Source organism: Mixophyes fleayi, chromosome 2, assembly GCF_038048845.1.
Source record: "Mixophyes fleayi isolate aMixFle1 chromosome 2, aMixFle1.hap1, whole genome shotgun sequence".
Lineage (NCBI taxonomy): Eukaryota > Metazoa > Chordata > Amphibia > Anura > Limnodynastidae > Mixophyes > Mixophyes fleayi.
In genome coordinates this window covers 334,671,127-334,690,073 of record NC_134403.1, presented here as the reverse complement: position 1 = coordinate 334,690,073, position 18,947 = coordinate 334,671,127, and the positions used below count along the sequence as shown (strand labels likewise).

General features: G+C 38.4%; 1 pseudogene; it reads left to right on the top strand.

Moving 5' to 3' along the window:
* Positions 1-760: 760 nt before the first annotated feature.
* On the top strand, positions 761-1,303 carry LOC142139969 (cold-inducible RNA-binding protein B-like; annotated as a pseudogene).
* Positions 1,304-18,947: the final 17,644 nt, after the last annotated feature.

The following is an 18,947-nucleotide window of genomic DNA, read 5'->3' as shown; positions in this document are numbered from 1 at the left end:
CACCTGCTAGATATGCCCCCAATGATGTACTGCCACACCCCCAATTGTCTGACCACTCGCAAACCGGCGGCATAACATTTTTTTAACCATGCTTAACTATAAGGGACCATGAATTTCTCTAGGCAGCTCTGTATGTATGTATGTATGTATGTGTATGTGTATGTGTGTGTGTGTGTGTGTGTGTGTGTGTGTGTGTGTGTGTGTGTGTATATATATATATATATATATATATATACACACACACAACTGGCACACCCAGGCTTAACTAGATTTTAGCCGGCACTCCGATAGAAAAAGGTTGCCAACCCCTGTCCTAGAGTTATAGAGATTTTAGGAAAGTTCACACTTATAGGGACACTCCATAGAGAGAAACCCAAAGTAAATAATTGAAGCATAGAGGGCCTGATTCATTAAGGCACGAAAAAATGAATGTATTGTGAGTTTTTTAAAACACACATAATTAGGGCACATCCTTATTCAACTGCAAGCGGATCTGAAGAAATGTCTCTTGATGAATGATTGTCACCTGTTAGTGATTTACCGTATATACTCGTGTATAAGCCGAGTTTTTCAGCACATTTTTGTATGCTGAAAAAGGCCACTCAGCTTATACACGGGTGAACTTACCTGGTGCCCGGTCCCTCGGCTGTTAACTTCTGCATATGCGTTCCAACAACAGGAAGTTCAGCATTTGGAACGCATACTTGCGTTCCAAATGCCGAACTTCCTGTTGTTGGAACGCATGCGGGGTAAGTAAAAAATGTCTCTCTCTCTGCGTCCTCGCCTTTCGTTTGTTCTGTCCAGACAATCCAAACATTTTATCGGCGGTCTGAGCTTTGACACCAACGAGGGGAATCTGGAAGAGGTGTTCTGCAAATATGGTCTGATCACAGAGGTGGTTGTGGTATAGGATCGGGAAACTAAGAGATCCAGGGGATTTGGCTTTGTTACGTATGAGAACCCAGAGGATGCCAAAGATGCCTTGCAGGCAATGAATGGAAAGTTTGTGGATGGACGTCAGATTCGTGTGGATCAGGCTGGCAAGTCCTCCGGTGACAGGAGAGGAGGTTACAGAGGAGGCTCATCTGGAGGAAGAGGATTCTTCCGTGGTGGCAGAGGACGTGGTGGCGGTGACAGGGGCTATGGAAGCAGCAGGTTTGAGAGCAGGAGTGGAGGATATGGTGGCAGTGGTGGCTCAAGGGATTATTATGGAAGTGGCAGGAGTCAAGGAGGTTATAGTGATCGCTCAGGAGGGTCCTACAGAGACAGCTATGATAGCTATGCTACACACAACGAGTAAAATACTTTTTTATATCTGTTTAAGTATCTCTACAGCCTCACTGGTAGTAACGGAACAGCTGTCCTAAAGTGTGTAAAGCTAATAACTTTTATATTGTTACTTTTAATGTTATGGTTTCATATTGTTAGATTTCTCACCCTACTATGTTTTGCTGTTCCATTGAGGCTTTTAAATTTGCGCTCTTTTCCACCCTAGGCTTATACTCGAGTCAATAAGTTTTCCCAGTTTTATGTGGTAAAATTAGTTGCCTCGGCTTATATTTGGGTCGACTTATACTCGAGTATATACGGTAGTTAAAAAAAATAATATTTTTTTTCTTTTCATTTTTCTCTCTCCATGAAATACATTTATTGTAATGTTATTAATGTCTGCTGTACATAAACTGCATTTTTGCAGTTGCTTTTTATTTCAAACACATGTTCTAGCATGCATACGATCATCACTATCACTTGGCACTTACACCTGACCAATAGCTGTTGCAAATGATACAACTGAAAAACATGTACCTTAGAGATTCCAAAAGCATGAATCAGACGCCGCTGCATACGCTTCCTTCCCCGTTCTGCCCATGAAATAATAGGCTGTTGAAAGTGTCCTTTGCATTTAACGCGTAATACATCACATCTCGGCATTTACGTTTCTTACTGAATCAGGCCCAGAATCTTTATTAATGTCACCTTAAAAAGTTTTACTTAAAAATTGCAAAATGTTAAATGTATGTAGTGTAGAAATATATTATAAAATAATGGTGTTATGAGGAGCAACTCTCCATCTCTCTGTAAAATTTGGATAGCTTTCAATTTCTATCAGCATTCCAGTATTTCAATTTTATGGTAGCATAGTATTTATCATCACATTAAGTATACACATCAATATACAACATTTAAATCATCGACTTCATGTCAGTTAATTATCTGCTGCATATATTCTCTCATAAGGGTGTCAGCTTGTGATTTAGTATCAACTGCACTGCTGTTAGGATTCTCTCTTCTCTACCAAAATGTATTTGTTTGCACTTAGAGACTGGTAAACAGGGATTTATATAACTGTCCTTGTGTAACTAAAGTTATATGTTGTTTTTTTAGGTTTATCTTATTATTATGTGTAAGGAAAACAATTGTTTTCAGAAGTTTAATTCACCCCACATTCACATTTCTAATTACAGTTCTGGTTTTTCTTTGTAAGTTTCTTGAGGGTGTTAAATCCCTAATAGGTTGCCTATTCCATCCTCTACTATTATTATTATTATTATTTGTACTTCTGGCTGGTTGTGCCAGGAGTAATATTGTTAGTATCCTTTCATGCACAAGAAAGGATAAGCTATAGTATTATTACAAGGAAAGTATATGCTTATTATGTATCCTTGTTAATGGAGCTACAATTCATATTCATACATCATTGATCATTTTTATATCTGTGTCACTTAGGATTGTGTGTTTTATTCTTAAGTAACAATGTATTTTCCTTTCCTATTATGCTGGAAAGGGATTATCCAACAACATATAATAGTAATGTAATGACTCAAAATCCTATATTAAATATATCCTTTGCTTCCACGAGTAATCTTTACACCCCCATTAGTGTGAGACTGTGCAGACTTATGTATATTGTCTTCTACACCTCGTTATAATGCAATCCTGCATTATTAATTAAATGGAATGAATTAATATATTCCAGCATTACCTATATGTCTCATTATTTATGCTTTCCAAGACATTGTTAGATTCATTATTAGATATTATTAATGGCTGCAGGGAATCCTGTATTCTGCCCCAATGTCCTGCCTGGCTGTGTGAAAATAAATAATATATTAACTTCGGATACACAAATGTTCTATTCTCTTCCCCATGTATAATTTAATAGGAGTCGGTATCCTCCATCTATGCAAACTACAATATTCTCCATATACATCTGTTTGTAGCTGGACATCTACATCCTACTGCTTAAATTATTAATAAAAGAAAAGTAATATATTTTATTATTAGAAAAACAGATATCCAATGAAGCAGGACACCTACTTAGGAATGGCTTCTATTACAGAAAATTAGGTAGAGGATTTGGGAAGTGGGAATACTAGGGAACATATGGATATCAAGGTTAATGTATTACTAGTAATCTATTATTATTATTATTATTATTATTATTATTATTATCATCTTTGACCTATAAGGCGCCACAAAGGGTCCGCAGCGCCGTACATTACATATACAGAAAACAGAACCAAGACACAACATGATACACAAATATATACAAACACAGGTGACAGGGTAAAGCAAATCAGATTATATCTGACAGATAGTGAAAGGGATAGTAGAAATCAGCGAGAAGAAGGCCGAAGGTAAATAAAACAGGGAAAACAGGGCTAGCGAAGCAGGCCAAGAGGTACAGAGGGTGAAGCAACAGTAGAAGGAGCACACAAGGAAAGAGGGCCCTGCTCATGAGAGCTAACAACCTAAAGGGAAGGGGGAGACACCTAAAGGGTGGTACTAACTAGGGGAGAGAGCCAGGACAAGAAAGTTAGGAGGACTGATAGACTATAAGGCATGATGTCTATTACTGTTGTTAACTAACTCTATCTGTTGAATATGTGTACCTTAAGTCCTTCAAACGCCCACACAAAGCTCACCTTTTTAAGCTCACCTATACTACCACCTCCTAACCATTCTATCCATCACCTCCTCTTCCTCACCTGCCATCTCCATTTTATCCCAGTTGGTCTTACTGTCTCTCACCACCCCTCCCTCTAGAATGTAAGCTCTCGCGGGCAGGGTCCTCTCTACCAATTGTCCCATGTCTGTCTACAGTCTGACTCCCTCGTATGTCCCATCGTGTCTTTTGCTGCATGTGAGTCCCCATAGCATTACTCACACTCATGTGTGCTACATATGTGTATTACCTCATTTATTTGTTACCTGCCTCTGTATCTGGCGGTAAGGAATCTGTGGTACCTAATAAATAAATAAATTATAATAATAATAATTGTTAACTATCTGTACAGATCACAAAGATTTTTTTTTAGAAATTAGTGTTCAAGTTTAATAAATTAATTAAATATTAATACAATAATTGTAATAAATGTAACACTATTTCCTATTTATACAAAACATGTAACATTTCATTGATGAAAAAGTCCGTTGACAAATGCTAACTTAGCTTAAGACTCTAAAATGTTCAGTTTTAATGCTATTAAACCATTGCCCTTGTCGAGGGTAAGTCCAGTTACCAATATCAGATACAATAGGTTAATGACCCTCAAAATTTGGTTTCCAAAAGTAATTACCACTTATGGTACCTAGTATTTCCTAACAAGTTTTATCTAAATGTCTGTAGATTTAAATTGACATTTCCCTAGCCAGGACTTACATGTCATTATCACCATTGTTGAGGGTGTAATAATGAAACAATTGCTGGTATCACTTATCTGCAGTGACTGAAGTGGTCTGGTATATGGTAATATGCCATGTTGTCACTTCTCCTACTGCTATCATTGTAAAACTATCATATTCCATTCACTTCCATTTTCCATAAGTCCACTTCTAAAATTGTTCACATGTCCTCGCTTGATGCTGAACTCTCTTCTGTTGTGTGGGGTTGTTGCTGAATCTGTTGTAACTCCTTGGTCTCCCTACTCTAATATCCTTTCTATCTTTATTTCTTTTTTTTGTTTTTTAAATCACTGAATCTCTCTCCTCTATGCTGAATCCAACACTACACTGGGAATAGCGTCCATTGACCAAGATAAAAATAGAACTTTTTTCAGGAAAGGGTTAAAATCATTGGCTATATTAACCCAGCCCCTTCTCAGCTATTAAGCCCTCAATGTTTGCTCCATATTCTAGCACCAGTTTTACCCCCATACCTAGTGGAGCCCAGTACAGCAGGTAACACAAGGAGAGGCATGGTGGACACAGTGTATATTGGATATCCCCTAGTAAAATGGGACCCAATAATGCTCTCTCTCTGGTAAATCTGAGACTAGTCCTGACAGGTGAAAGAGTGGGAAAAAGCCCAGAATCACCGGCCCGGACGAAACATAGGACTTCTACATGGACCTTTATAGGGATTTCGAATTTCTGTCAGGCCAGTGTTGTGGTGGGCTAATGAGAGCCAAGAAAGACCATGCGTGAGACTGCAAAAAGCAGGAAGACTCTTAGGGCTAGATTTACTAAGCTGCGGGTTTGAAAAAGTGGGGATGTTGCCCATAGCAACCAATCAGATTCTAGCTTTCATTTATTTAGTACCTTCTACAAAATGACAGCTAGAATCTGATTGGTTGCTATAGGCAACATCCCCACTTTTTCAAACCCGCAGCTTAGTAAATCTAGCCCTTAAGCTTGTTCACTGCCCAGTTTACAGAGAAGCGGAGGGAAAGAACAAACCTTAGAAATTTGTATTGAATAATCAGATAATAGTGTACCTTATAGTCCCGGATATAACTGATTGTATTGTATTTTATCAAGTGATTTGTCTGCTGGTTAGTTCAGTGTTTGTTTTATTCTTTGTGGTAGCCATTTACGTCAAAATGGTTTAATAATAAATTTACCTGGCTTTCTGCCAGAGATGAGATTTCTACACATGCCAAGGTAGCTAGGTCTCTCATTACCTAGTCCCTAGTGAGGGTCTGGCTGAGTTTAGTGATCACTGAGGATACCCTGATGGGGCAATTTAATTTATGACATATAATCTTTCTGCTGATCTTATCTGATTAATACTCACTGTTACATTTTAGGTGGCTTAGATCTATTGATTCTAAATTATGGAATATCTTTGTTTAAGGGAGAGATACCCATTGTATCTTGAGGATAAATACATCTGAATATATTGCAAAATGAGCAGAAAATATAAAGCATATTTTTGATATTTTTATGATTTATTATTATTTTATTTTGTTATTTCTTTTTTAAAGTTTACTTTTAAAATATATATAAATGTATTCTAAATGTAACCTTTCATGTGTGTTTTTACCTTAACAATTCTATTTAGAGGTAAACTCAAATCAATTCTTAAATAATCGACTTAATGAAAATGTTAACAAAGCTCATTCTTGTATGTGACCATGTGATTGTCTTTATGAAGACTGCAAATTAGAAACACAAAAGGATGTATGTATTTCACATTACAGTTTTGCAGTCTTTGTTCTTTATACTTGTCCATTTAATGAAGACTTTTGCTAAGGGGTACATATCACAATTATACATTAGGCATATCAAAGTGGCAATTGACATTATGTTAATAACTTTACATGATTATTTTAAGTGTTATCATTTTATTAATAAAGCGCTGACATCATCAAACAAATTTCATAAAATCACATGAAACGGAGGTTAAAGATGGCTCAGCCTGAAGTGTGGGGAACATTTAATACATAAGTTAGGAGAATAACAATTTTAGCTGATGCTGGGGAAAGTGTGAGTGGCTACTGTATGTAGAAGCATTATCAGCCACCAATATTAAACAGCCATTGGCTACTTATTTTGTACAGCTGGCGTCTTACGGTTGGAATCAGGAGATACAGTGGAAGGTGAAGATATAAAATTGAAAGTTGTGACAGTTGCTACCACCAAGGCGGCTGTGGAGATCACAAAAAAGGTTTAGCTGCCCATTGATGATCTGTTTTTTAGAGTAGACCAGATAAGGGGTAAACTCTAGTCCTAGGTGGAAAGGGACTCCGCAGATTCAACTCTGGGGGATCGTTAAGCTTAGAAAACCCCTTAGGGGGTAACTTGCCATACAATGCTGTAATCCAATCCCAGATGCTATGTTATGTCATAGTTTTGTGGCTGCTCTCTCTCCCCCATTGTGATGACTCGTAAATAAAAGATAGTCTGGATTAAATGCTCCAGCAAACATTTAACCACAGCTAGAACTTTCTAGGTGACAGGCAGTTGAGCTTTGATAATGTTACAAGATGATTGCAAAAACATGTTAAAGATTGTTCTGTATTGTGACTCTACTCCTTCTAATATTGCCTGACACAATATGTTAATTGTATGAGAATAAAGATGGTTTCTTTGCATAATGTGTGTGCTTGGACTGCCATATACTTATAACTGCTGGATAAATTAATGTATTAGTTAGTTAGTCAACATATATGACTGAACATGTTATCTCATTAGTTCATCGTCAACATTGGCTTTTAGCTATTGTATCTACCAGAGTGTAACAATCACTTAAATCTTTGATGGTAGCCACCTACCAGCAATTGGTCCTACTGAACAAGAAGGTGTGGAGTCTAACACACCCCTGGTTTTCACCAGGGTCTCCCGCAATGGAGTGCAGGTCACTGCCCTCGATGTCAGACGCCGGGGAGGTGAATGGTGAAAAGAGTAGTATAACAAGTCGGGTTGGTAACAAGTATCAATCTGGGTCCAAAGCAGAATCCTAAGGATGGTGTAGAAAAGCGGGTCGGGAACAGTTTCAATCAGAGCCAAATCAGAATCAAAGGATAGTCAGCCATCCAGATCAGAACCAGGATATCAATCTGAGCCGAAACAGGAACCAAAAGAGTAGTCAGAGATGAACAGCAGTCAGAACCAGGAGACAAGCAGGTAACGATACAGGTGCTGGAGCAGGATGTGACCCAATACATCTGGAAGAGTCAGCTTTACATAAAGGCTGAATAGGTCAGTGACGCTACTGACCGGCGACATGCCGGGCAGGACCGCGTTCCATTGCCTAATAACGGGCGCATACACACAGATGCTGGTCAGCCAGAGGAGGAAGTAGCTGACACTTGCATCTCATTGCTAGGCAATGAGACACGATGATCAGAAGGGAGAAGAGAAGGTGTCTGTCCCTGCAAGGAGGTTAAAGTATAACTAAATTCTACACCTGAAATGTTCAAATATGCATCATGAAGCTAAAATTCAGTGCTCAGTGAAAATCTGACACTCACCCCATTGTTGCTCTGGTGCCAGCTCATAATTGCAAGCTTAAGTATTACCTCTCCACTCCATTATAAACAGTTGAAGCAACTCTAACATGGCAATGCTAACAGGTTCTTAAGCAGGCCGAAAACCTGAGCCTGCAGTCATTTTAGCTGCTGAGACATCACAGACCCTGCCCATGTTTGAAGCCACCAGTCCAACGAGTAGAGTCATTTGCAGATTTATGTGTGTAAGTACACATGCTTGTCTGCCAAGCCTATTTTTTAAAAGTGCTCACCCACCATTCACTACCTGGTCTTTGGAAACACCTGGGTATAATGAATCTGTGCATACTTTTGCAGGTAGGAAGATGCTCTGGAAAATACGCAAGTTGGAAACAGTTAAAACTATACATCAAGTTCAATTTCCTTTATAATTTAGGACCACCATCTTCAGAAGTTTAAGCTTTTCATTTTTTTCTCCTAAAATACTGCTCAGTTTACTTTCATTTCTGTCTTAAATGAATCTGGTCACTGAAGGAACATCAGAACTATATTACCTGTGTCGCTTTTGTTTGAAGCTTTGTTTGTTTGAAGCTTTTTTATTACTTTGAATGAATGGCACCAAGAAATCTGCTTTAACGTATAACTGAAAGGTGTAAAGTGTGTTTAATTCTATTCTAAGTATAGAGAAAAAACTGATCTCTATAACCTGACAGGGGGGATAGAATTTATATTCTTTTCTGGGATGGAAGAGGATGTTAATCCTTTCACAAAGCAGAAAACACTCATATAAATGTAACCTCTTCAAACCTCTCATTAAAAATGGGGGAGGGAGAGTGGTTGGTACAGAAAATGGGGGAGGGAGAGTGGATGCTACAGAAAATGGGGGGGGTGGATGCTATAGAAAATGGGGGAGAGAGAGACGATGCTACAGAAAATGGGGAGGGGAGAAGGCTGGAGAAAATGGGGGGGGGCAGGGGAGATTACACTCAGAAATCCCCTTGAGTTACAGACTATGGGGTCTATGTACTAAAATAGTGACAAACTGCAGTGATGCGTAATAAAGCACAGCTGCTATTCAAGAAGCCGGGGCTACACTAGGATAGTTGAGGAACCATTTATGTTTTTTAGTACTTGCCCTCTATTTGGCTCTCCTTTCTTGCTTTCTATTAGTATAATTATTTTTACATCTACAGAATACATTAACAAATGCAAATAAATATAGAATGGTCCAGATTATCTATGTCATTTATATTACCTTTCACTATATATTTGCATGTGTTAGTATATTTATTATTACATCTACAGAATACATTAATAGACAGCAACAGAGGAGAGCCAAGTAGTGGGCAAATACTAAAATAATAAAAATGGTTGCTCAACCATTAAGCATTAAGATATTTATTTATTAAATGTTTGTAGGCAAAAGGGTATGTAAGAAAAAATCTGTTTGGCAAGGAGGCATGTGAGAGGAAAGCAGTTTGACAGGGGAGCATTTTAAAGAAATGATGGCGGACAAAAAGCTGCTTAGGGCAGCAGTATATGTGAGAGATAAGCTGGTGGGCAGGGGGGCATGTGAGTAAAGCTGGTGTAATGTGGCTAGCAGATGTGACACATGCTGATGGGCAAGGGGTGACATATGTGGGAATAGTTAGTGGGCAGATGGGCATGTGTGAGAGAAGTTGGTGGGCAGCGGGCACATGTCAGTGTGTAACAGGTGAGTGATGTCAAGTTTTTGGGTTTTTTTTGTTTGTTTTGTTCTGAAGTCTAATATTTGGAACCCCCCCCCCCTTCCCTCCGTAGATATCCTGTGTTTGCTCCTAGGCAGCAGTGAAGCCTGGACAGCATTGTGCGTCAGACCTCTGGATTGGTCCTAGCCAGCCAGGAGGAGGTAAGAGTTATTATTTTTATTTTTGAAATGTCAAGTGTGTTAGGGGCTGGAAAATGAGATTTTTAAGGGAGGAGGGGCGTTAAGCTTAAGCTTTACCTAGGGCACCGAGCAACCTTGCAGCGGCTCTGAAACCACACTTAGCAAGAAACAGCTCATACCACATCTGCAGGTTAAGGATGAGCTGAGAACTCTGGATACATGCATGTTCCATAGTGCAGGAACAGTAAGACAGCAAATCACTATTTTATAAACTCAAGAATCACAACAAATCAATGTCACTGCAAAACATATGTCAGCAAAACAGAAGTCAGGAGGGTCAGGTTCAGTTAACAGCACTACCTGAAAGAGGATAAACAGAGAGTGGGTTTGCAGAGCACAACCTTTCCTCCAGGACTGACTGGTTTACACTAGGCCAGATAGGTCTAATAGAAGGCATAAGTGTGAGGAAATAGTGAAGATATCACAAACTTGTTGAAGAAGTTAACTCCTTCTCACATGTGGCTGATTTCTACCCTGCCACAACACCCACATCATCCCAACGGTGCAAACCTTTGCAACCCTGCTGACACTGCCATCTTGGCCGCAAACTGTCCCATAATACTACGCACACTTGCAAAAAAAGTAGGAGCATGATGTTCCAAATAGATCACTGTGGATTTTCACTTTTGTGGTCATAAATTACCTTCACTGAATTTCTGCAAGCAAGTTTCCAAGCTTGTCATTCAATCTCTGTCTTCACTGCTAGACAAGTACCTCCCTCCTAATATGTCAACTAGGGCTTGGTGATTACTTTTAGTTAAGTATAAATACTTTAAGTATTAAATATATATATCAAATATATGTTTTTGATATTATTAACAGAACCTGATACTGTCTCTGAATAACTTGCAGTCATAATGTTAGATTAACACCTCAGATATTCCCTGCTGTCTCCATCCTTACCTAACCATTTAAGATCCTACCAATTTCAGACACAGATTGATCCTAATATCCTTCACATTCCTGCTCAGTTTTCTCCCAAGTTTTCTTATTATGGTAGCCACCACCCTCTCCCTAGTAATTATAACTCCACCATCCAATCATAGCATTCCAAAAGCGCTGACAGATCAGCTTAGCCAATCAAATTTCACCTATTCCTAACCTAAGTGAGGAGGCTCATTCGATTTCTTTGACCAGTAAAAAGACAATGGGAAGGTAATATGAGAGTGCATACTGTTTAGTCAGTACTATGTGGCTGCAAAGATGTCTGAAAGGTAGTGAGCAGAAAAGACTGTGTCAAATGAGTATTAAATAGTATGTCTCTACCAATATACATGTGTAACAAGTGTCCTCATATATTTCTCACTAGAGTGATATACAATGCTCTAAGGTGGCTGCCTAGCAAAATGTCCGGGAAAACTAGTAGACTCATACCCTAAAATCAGCTTTGAAAGCTACTAAGCAAAATGCACGTTGACAATGGCAGTTATAAATAATAATAACAATAATAATAATAAGGACATAAACTATATATTCCCAACCACACCATGTCTTATGAATTATAAATATTATTGTTTAGGAGGCAGCATAAGAGCAGATTCTTAAGTACTATCCGAGTTACCCTATTTATCATTACATTACTTACCTGTGAATAATACACATGGTAAATGAATATGAGAAATAACATATTTATTATAATATTAGACGGACAACTGCATAAGAACGTTTTCTTAACATGCACTTTCCTATTTTTTTATTTTCTCACCCTATCTGTCTTTGTTTCCATGAATTACGATGAGTCTATAAATTGGAATTGTTCATTTTAACATTTAATACAGTTTAATAAAGTGTTTATTAAGATTTTATTTGCTATTTTGTGCACCTCAAATTATAATTACCTCTTGTCCCTCTGTAGGAATTGTACTGGTTACAATATCATCAGTATAATAAAAGTAATATCTTAGTAATAGTAATAGCTTAGTATCAATAGAAGCATTTTTTCACCTTTAAATTAGATCGTTTACAGATAAAGTAAGTTTAGTTTAAACAATCGTCAAGTCAACTAAGGCGCTCTATGCTGACATATACACTGTGGGCCTGATTCATCTTTGAACGCAACGTGAAGGCAACTTGCATTTAAAAAAATTAGTTGTAACTTGCACACACGTCACCCAAATTCACGTACAAGAACAGACTGCAGGATATGTACATGTATATGTGCAATATCAAGTCCCATCACAACGCATGCAAAAAATACTTTTGGAAAATTAATTTACAACTATTAATAATATCAATTATAAAAAAAAAAACCAGTATGTTAGACAGTGTGTCTATTATACAGAAAATCATGTTATACTTTCTCTTGCTTGCAAACACATGTACTGACATGCATACACAACTGTCATCACTATCAGTCGGAACTTACCCCCACCCTTTAGCTGGTTCAAGTGATACAGCTAAAAAAACACATACTTAAGAGATGCCCAGAGTTTGAAGTAGACGAATGTGTGTGCACCCGACCTCAGCACCCCCTTACTGTACATTGCCGAAGCATTGCTCTGCACATGGCGTAAGTCAGTTTCTATACATGCGTAGAGCAAATTCATGCAAGATTCGGCACGCAATGGAATTTACTTCTGAAGATGAGTCAGGCCCTGTATTATTATTATTATTAATTTTTATTTATAGGGCGCCACAAAGTATCCTTAGCGCCGTACAAGGACAAACAATGGCACAGTACAAGGTGAAACAGCACAGTACAAGTAACAGTAAGCACTATAACTCTGGAGGCTCAGTCACAGCAAGAAAGAGAGGGAGGGGAAAAGTGAGTACAGGCTGGTAACTATGGCCCAAGAGGGTGGGCACGGATGACAGGTTGAGAGTCACTGAGGGGAGCGGAGAGAAGCGAGAGGAGACAGAGGGCAGAGGGTTGGAGAGGAGGTGAACTGAGTAGCTGGAGAGCGCAGTTAAAAGTGATGGAAACAGGAGGTAGGAGAGCCCTGCTCAAAGGAGCGTGCAATCTAAAGGGAGGGGAAGACAGACAGGCACATGGATGAGACGGGAGAAACGGAGACGGAGTCGAGGAAGGGGGAGAAGGGAAGAAGGGGTGAGAAAGAGAGGAAGCCGACCAGTGGGAGTTTAGGCATGAGACTGGAAGGCTTTTAGGAAAAGGTGGGTTTTTAATGTTCGTTTGAAAGAGGACAGATTAGGGGAAGTTCTGATGAAGCCGGGGAACTTGTTCCAATGGAGGGGAGCGGCGCGGGGTATGTGACTGTATGTGAGTAGAAGGAGTTAATAGGGCACAACATGGAGCATTTTCCCCACATTGTAATGTGTCATGTTACACTGTCTGATTTCTATTTAACTTGCTCCCTTTGAAGTTTTTTTGAAAGTGAAAAACATATTAAGTACTTGCTGTATTTACGTACTATGCTTTTATACTTCATAGGCAGAGGAATGATAAGCGTATTTAGGTCTTTGGTCCAACTGATAATTTTTTAAGTGAATTTGGTTAAACAAATGGTTAAGATGTTTATTTTATATAAGGACAATTTAATACAGCTTCATATTTTGTGCAAATACTGAAAGGGCACATGGTCCAAATTTCACATTGTATTTGTCTTGATAAATGTCTCTAAATAATGTAAACACATTGGTATATTCTGAATTAAATGTTGTATTTTCCTAAGGTTAGTGGTTCAATTTGTTATTTCGTTGGAAAGAAAAAAAAATAGCAACGTGGATATAGTGCAAAAACCAGTCATAATGGCTTCAGTCTTTTGTAGTTTTGTATTCATGAGCTGTTCATGATGTAAGCCCTATATTTTACAAGGAGGATTCAGAATTTTCATGAATTTAACTTGGCCTTTAGCCACTTTAAATGTGTTTATCTGAAATGAATCGCTCGGCTCTCTGCTTAAACCCAGTTCCTCTTCCCCACAACTGAGCAAAATTAATTTACACTGGCTTGAAGGCTACAAAAGTGACTACTCCTTAAAGCATTGAAGCATTTGTTTTAAACTGTGTAACCAGATAAGTTTCTACCAAATATTGAATTATTTAATGTCATAACTGTCTGTTTCACAATCCTGTGACAATCCTGTCTTCTAAACCATTTTGCATGTAGTCACCAAAATTATTTAGAATCTTAACTAATGATATTTCTGCTAAAGTGAAACAAGTTGTCTGAGTTGCAAATTGTAAGGAGTAAAGGCAAGAAGGTATAATTGTCATTAATGCCCATAGTGCATTTTTTAGGCACAGAGTAGCGCCATATGTAATATTTAGCTGTTAATTTACATATTCTGGAGCTCTGCTCAAAACTGACTGAGGATTTTTGCACAGAGAGGACAGGTGGGAGTTGCATAAGAGGCTGCAGGGTGATGATTAATCAGTAACACATATGTCATTCTTACTCCTTCTATGGCTTCACCCCGTGGTGGGCAGCCACACAAAAATGCTAAAGGCAAATATGGAGTAAAGAATGTGGAGAAAGTAAAGTCAGTCCTCCACTTTATCTTAAGACATAGACACCATAGAAAATTGTAATTCAAGGTTTACTCACTTTGCTATTGTATAGTTTATTTTTCATAAGAGTCCCTTTCCTCCTGTCTAGTATATAAGCAGATACTGTGGACTTTAATGATCTTTGACTCCTTAGATGCCGAACCTTCATTCAAATTGTGGCCTCATGGCGGCTTAGTGGATAGCACTTCTGCCTCACAGCACTGGGGTCATGAGTTCAATTCCCGACCATGGCCTTATCTGTGTGTTCTCCCCGTGTTTGCGTGGGTTTCCTCCGGGTGCTCCAGTTTCCTCCCACACTACAAAAACATACTGGTAGTAAATTGGCTGCTATTAAATTGCCCTTAGTCTCTCTCGGTCTGTGTGTGTGTGTGTGTGTGTGTGTATGTTTGGGTATATAGATTGTAAGCTCCAATGGGGCAGGGACTGATGTGAATGAGCTCTTTGTACAGCGCTGCGGAATTAGTGGCGCTATATAAATAGAAGATGATGATGATGAAACTGTTCCTGGCTACTCTGACTATATGCATTCAATTGCATACTATGGCTAATGATTTCTCTGTACTAGTCAGAAGGAAGGAAAACTTTGGTAAAAAAAATAAATTTAAATTATAGTAACGAATTTAGTGCTTCTTAAATATAGAGAAGTGATGCTGGGTCATACACAGGTATTATCCTATAATTCATACATTTTGTTTTATAAATCTATGATTGTCAGTAAAGGAAGAAACAGGCAATCTTACATTTTAGTTTCACCTTCCGCTTGACACACATTTTATTTTAATATTTCACTGGTCCTTTTATTTTTCAAAATAATTTAAATGAATTATTAATAAAATGTTGCCTTTCAATCTACAGAAAATAATGTGTTCTAGATTTTTTACATTATAACATTAGTTGTTAGTGCACTACCAACACCAAAACAAATTCGTAAAGTGTTCTCACGTGACTGGGATCAAATCAACTGTAGGCAGGACCACCGCACATATGGGCAGAGCTAGCACATCATTGTCCCTATACATCGGTGGTAGGCAAGGTTAATGCAGCACCCAATGGTAGCTGGAGTCACAGGAATGACAGACAGACCCTGCTACAGGATAATGTTACAGCACTAACAAACAAGATTAAGGAGATGGGTTTAGCTAAAAATAAATTATGGTTAGGCATTCAGCAAGACCTGCCATAGTGCTACTAAGGTTCCCATTTTTTAAGGTGCATTTGACCAGAGTTAAAGCATCTTTTTGTTATAGTTTTTCACCTCTTGATCATTCATGTGTCCCCAGTTTTAGGTTTGATCTGCACACTAATCTCCTGAATGATCATTAGTGTGCTGGGCTTGTGGGACGTGAATTGCTCACTTGTAGGACAAAGTGATTTCAGCATTGCATGTGATAGGGACAGTATCATGATATGTGGAGGGGAATGTAAGTATACATGAAGCCACCGGTGAGCTAAGTAGTGTAAGGAACAGCAGCCCCCCAAAAACAAAACATAATGAAGTGAGTCACCTATTAAACTAATTCAGGAAAATTGTGGTGTTAAATACATATCTATATGAAACATAGTTCATGCATCCTGCTTGTTATCCGTAGCCTATATAAGCTGACTCTCATGTATTGCATATAAGTATCATTACGGACCTCTTCCTACATTTTCAAGTACTTTCAGAGTCTAAATTCTAGGAAGATTAGCATTCTGGATGTGTCTTGGGATTAAAATTGCTAAACGTGAAAGTCTCAAGCATGACTGTATATGTAAGGAATCATTAAGATGAAACAATCATTACAAAGCACAAGAAAGAGTGCATGTCCGTACACTTTCCCCACAGTACCACCTACAGTTGAAATACTGGCTTTACACAAGACATCTTTTATGTACAAAATTTACAATCTTATTTATGAAAATTAAATCATAAAAACACCAAGGCAGAAGCAATGCCACTTTTTAAAAATCAGTTAGCTAGTCCTATATTTAGAACGAGTCATGTGTGCTACAAATGACTGATTTTAGCACTTCGCAGTGCAGAATTGTGGTGTCATATTTTTAGCACTTGTTTTTACTACAAGAAGAAACAACAGTACAGCAAGCAATACATGCCAAATAGTGGATGGCTGATAAAGTTTGTTTCCTACTGATCGGTATGACACATACAATAGCCCAGGCAGATGGCACTTTCAATTTCAGTTTAGCTAATTGCTTTGCTTACTTTACTAATTATAAAATGATGAACTTAAATACTGCTGAAAGTTAATTACCCTGCCAGGAAAACTATTACATGCCCATTTTCAACATCACATTTTATTTAAGGGATTTTTATCACTTTACAAAGATCTGCAGAATGTCAAAATTAATACATTTGTGGATATGGGTGAAATTCCGAGGTATCTAACATTGAAGGTACTCATATTTGCGACAACAACAATCCCAACACCACTGACATCGGCAGGAAAATTCCGAATGGTATAATGCAGAGCTGGGGGTAAACGTATGAACCTCCGATTTCTGCGAGTCGACGGAAATTCGGCAACTTTGCAGTGAAAATTTAAAGCGACGGTGGCTTGTAAAGGCAAACTTGTCTCATGACGTAATTGTTCACAGTCTTCTTTTTAGGAATTCGTAATAGGGTGCAGGTCTACATTACACCATTCGGAATTTTCCTGCCAATGTAACTGGTGTTGGGATTCTCGTCATTGCTAACACCTACCCCACCCATCTATCATTATCATGAAAACTGTATGTATAGTTACCAGGCTCACTTCCCACTGAATAAAAGAGTCTATGGGCGCAGGGACACATGTGGTCCGCAGTGCCATACAGAGGACAAACAACAAGACAGTACAAGGTATAACAGTACAATACAGTAAACAAATAACATTATAACTCTCAACACAGCTACTGATAGGCTGGAAGGATAAGAGGGTCTAAGGGTATATTCAGCACAAGCTGGAAACCTGAACCCAAAAGCGCGGGTGCAGCTAACAGGTTTAGAGCCACTGAAAGAGCTGCAAAGATTATGCAGTAGTGGAGTCAAGGGGCAGAGAGCCCAAAGAGGAGGTGCACTATGCAGCTGGTGAGCAAAAGTTATAGCTAATGAGGAGGGAAGAGGGCCCTGCTCACTAGAGCTTACCTAACCTAAAGGGAAGGGCAGACAAACGGTTGACACATGGAGTGAGCCAATGAAAGGTAATCTGAGGGCAGGAAGCACAAGTGGGATAGATGGAGGATGAGAGAGGGTGAGGTGAACTACATGGTGAAGTGGTTAAGCAGATGACTGGTAAGCTTTTAAGAACAGGTGGGTTTCCAAAGCCCGTTTTAAGATACACACACTAGGGCATAGTCAGTTAGAATGGGAGAGATAACTTTCGATGCATTCTGCTAGGGAGTGGAAACAATCCAAGTAACTTTTGTAGAGACTTTAACAAAATAGAACATTTGTGACTATCAAGTATTAACAAGTTATTTAGGAAAACAAAAAGTAATTAAATGTGGGATTATAATTTAATCAAAATAATATATCATCATCATCATTTATTTATTTACGTAGCACCACTAATTCCGCAGTGCTATATATATATGTGTATATATATATATATATAAAATATTTGTCACTCACATCAGTCTCTGCCCAATTAGAGCTTACAGTCTACATTCCCTAACATAGATAGATAGATAGATAGGTAGATAGATAGATAGATAGATAGATTGATTGATATGTGGCATTATAGAAATGTAGAAGCATTGGTATGGAGATGTAAGTAAATGGAATTTGATAGCCTTACAATGAATGCAGTAGGAGAAGTAGCAGTATTGTAGACCACTGTGTACACCCACACATCGAACCACTATATGTAACTGATTTAAGGGAGCAGTAGTATGCTGGAAAGCCCCATGTTTATGTCAGACCTGGTCCCCTAGAGTTTACCTGGATCTCCTGGCATATTTTGGTTGGTAGGCACCAGGGCATGCCGTGAGTCCAAGCTACAAATTTTCTGCATCTCCATGTTCATTCTTTGCTTTAAAGTGCATTGGGAGGTCATGAACAAAATGGTCACAGCCACCCCTTCTCTAGTTATAGTATCAGAGACAATACAATAAGAGACTCTTGCGGTGAGTAGCAGTAACACCCAACACATATGTGTTTAAATACACGTGTTTAATATTCAGTCTATACATATCTGATTAAAATTCCGTTCATTTTGAAGTGACATTTTCCAAAAACTGTTAAATAAATATTCTTCTCTAACACATTTTTCTTGTCCTCTGCTGGGACCTCAAATTTACATGTTAATAATGATAGTGTGGTCAAAGTCTTTTGCAAATATAGTATGGCATATTAAAGTACTAGATAGCAGAGATATAAGTGTTTTTACTGTTAGTAATATATA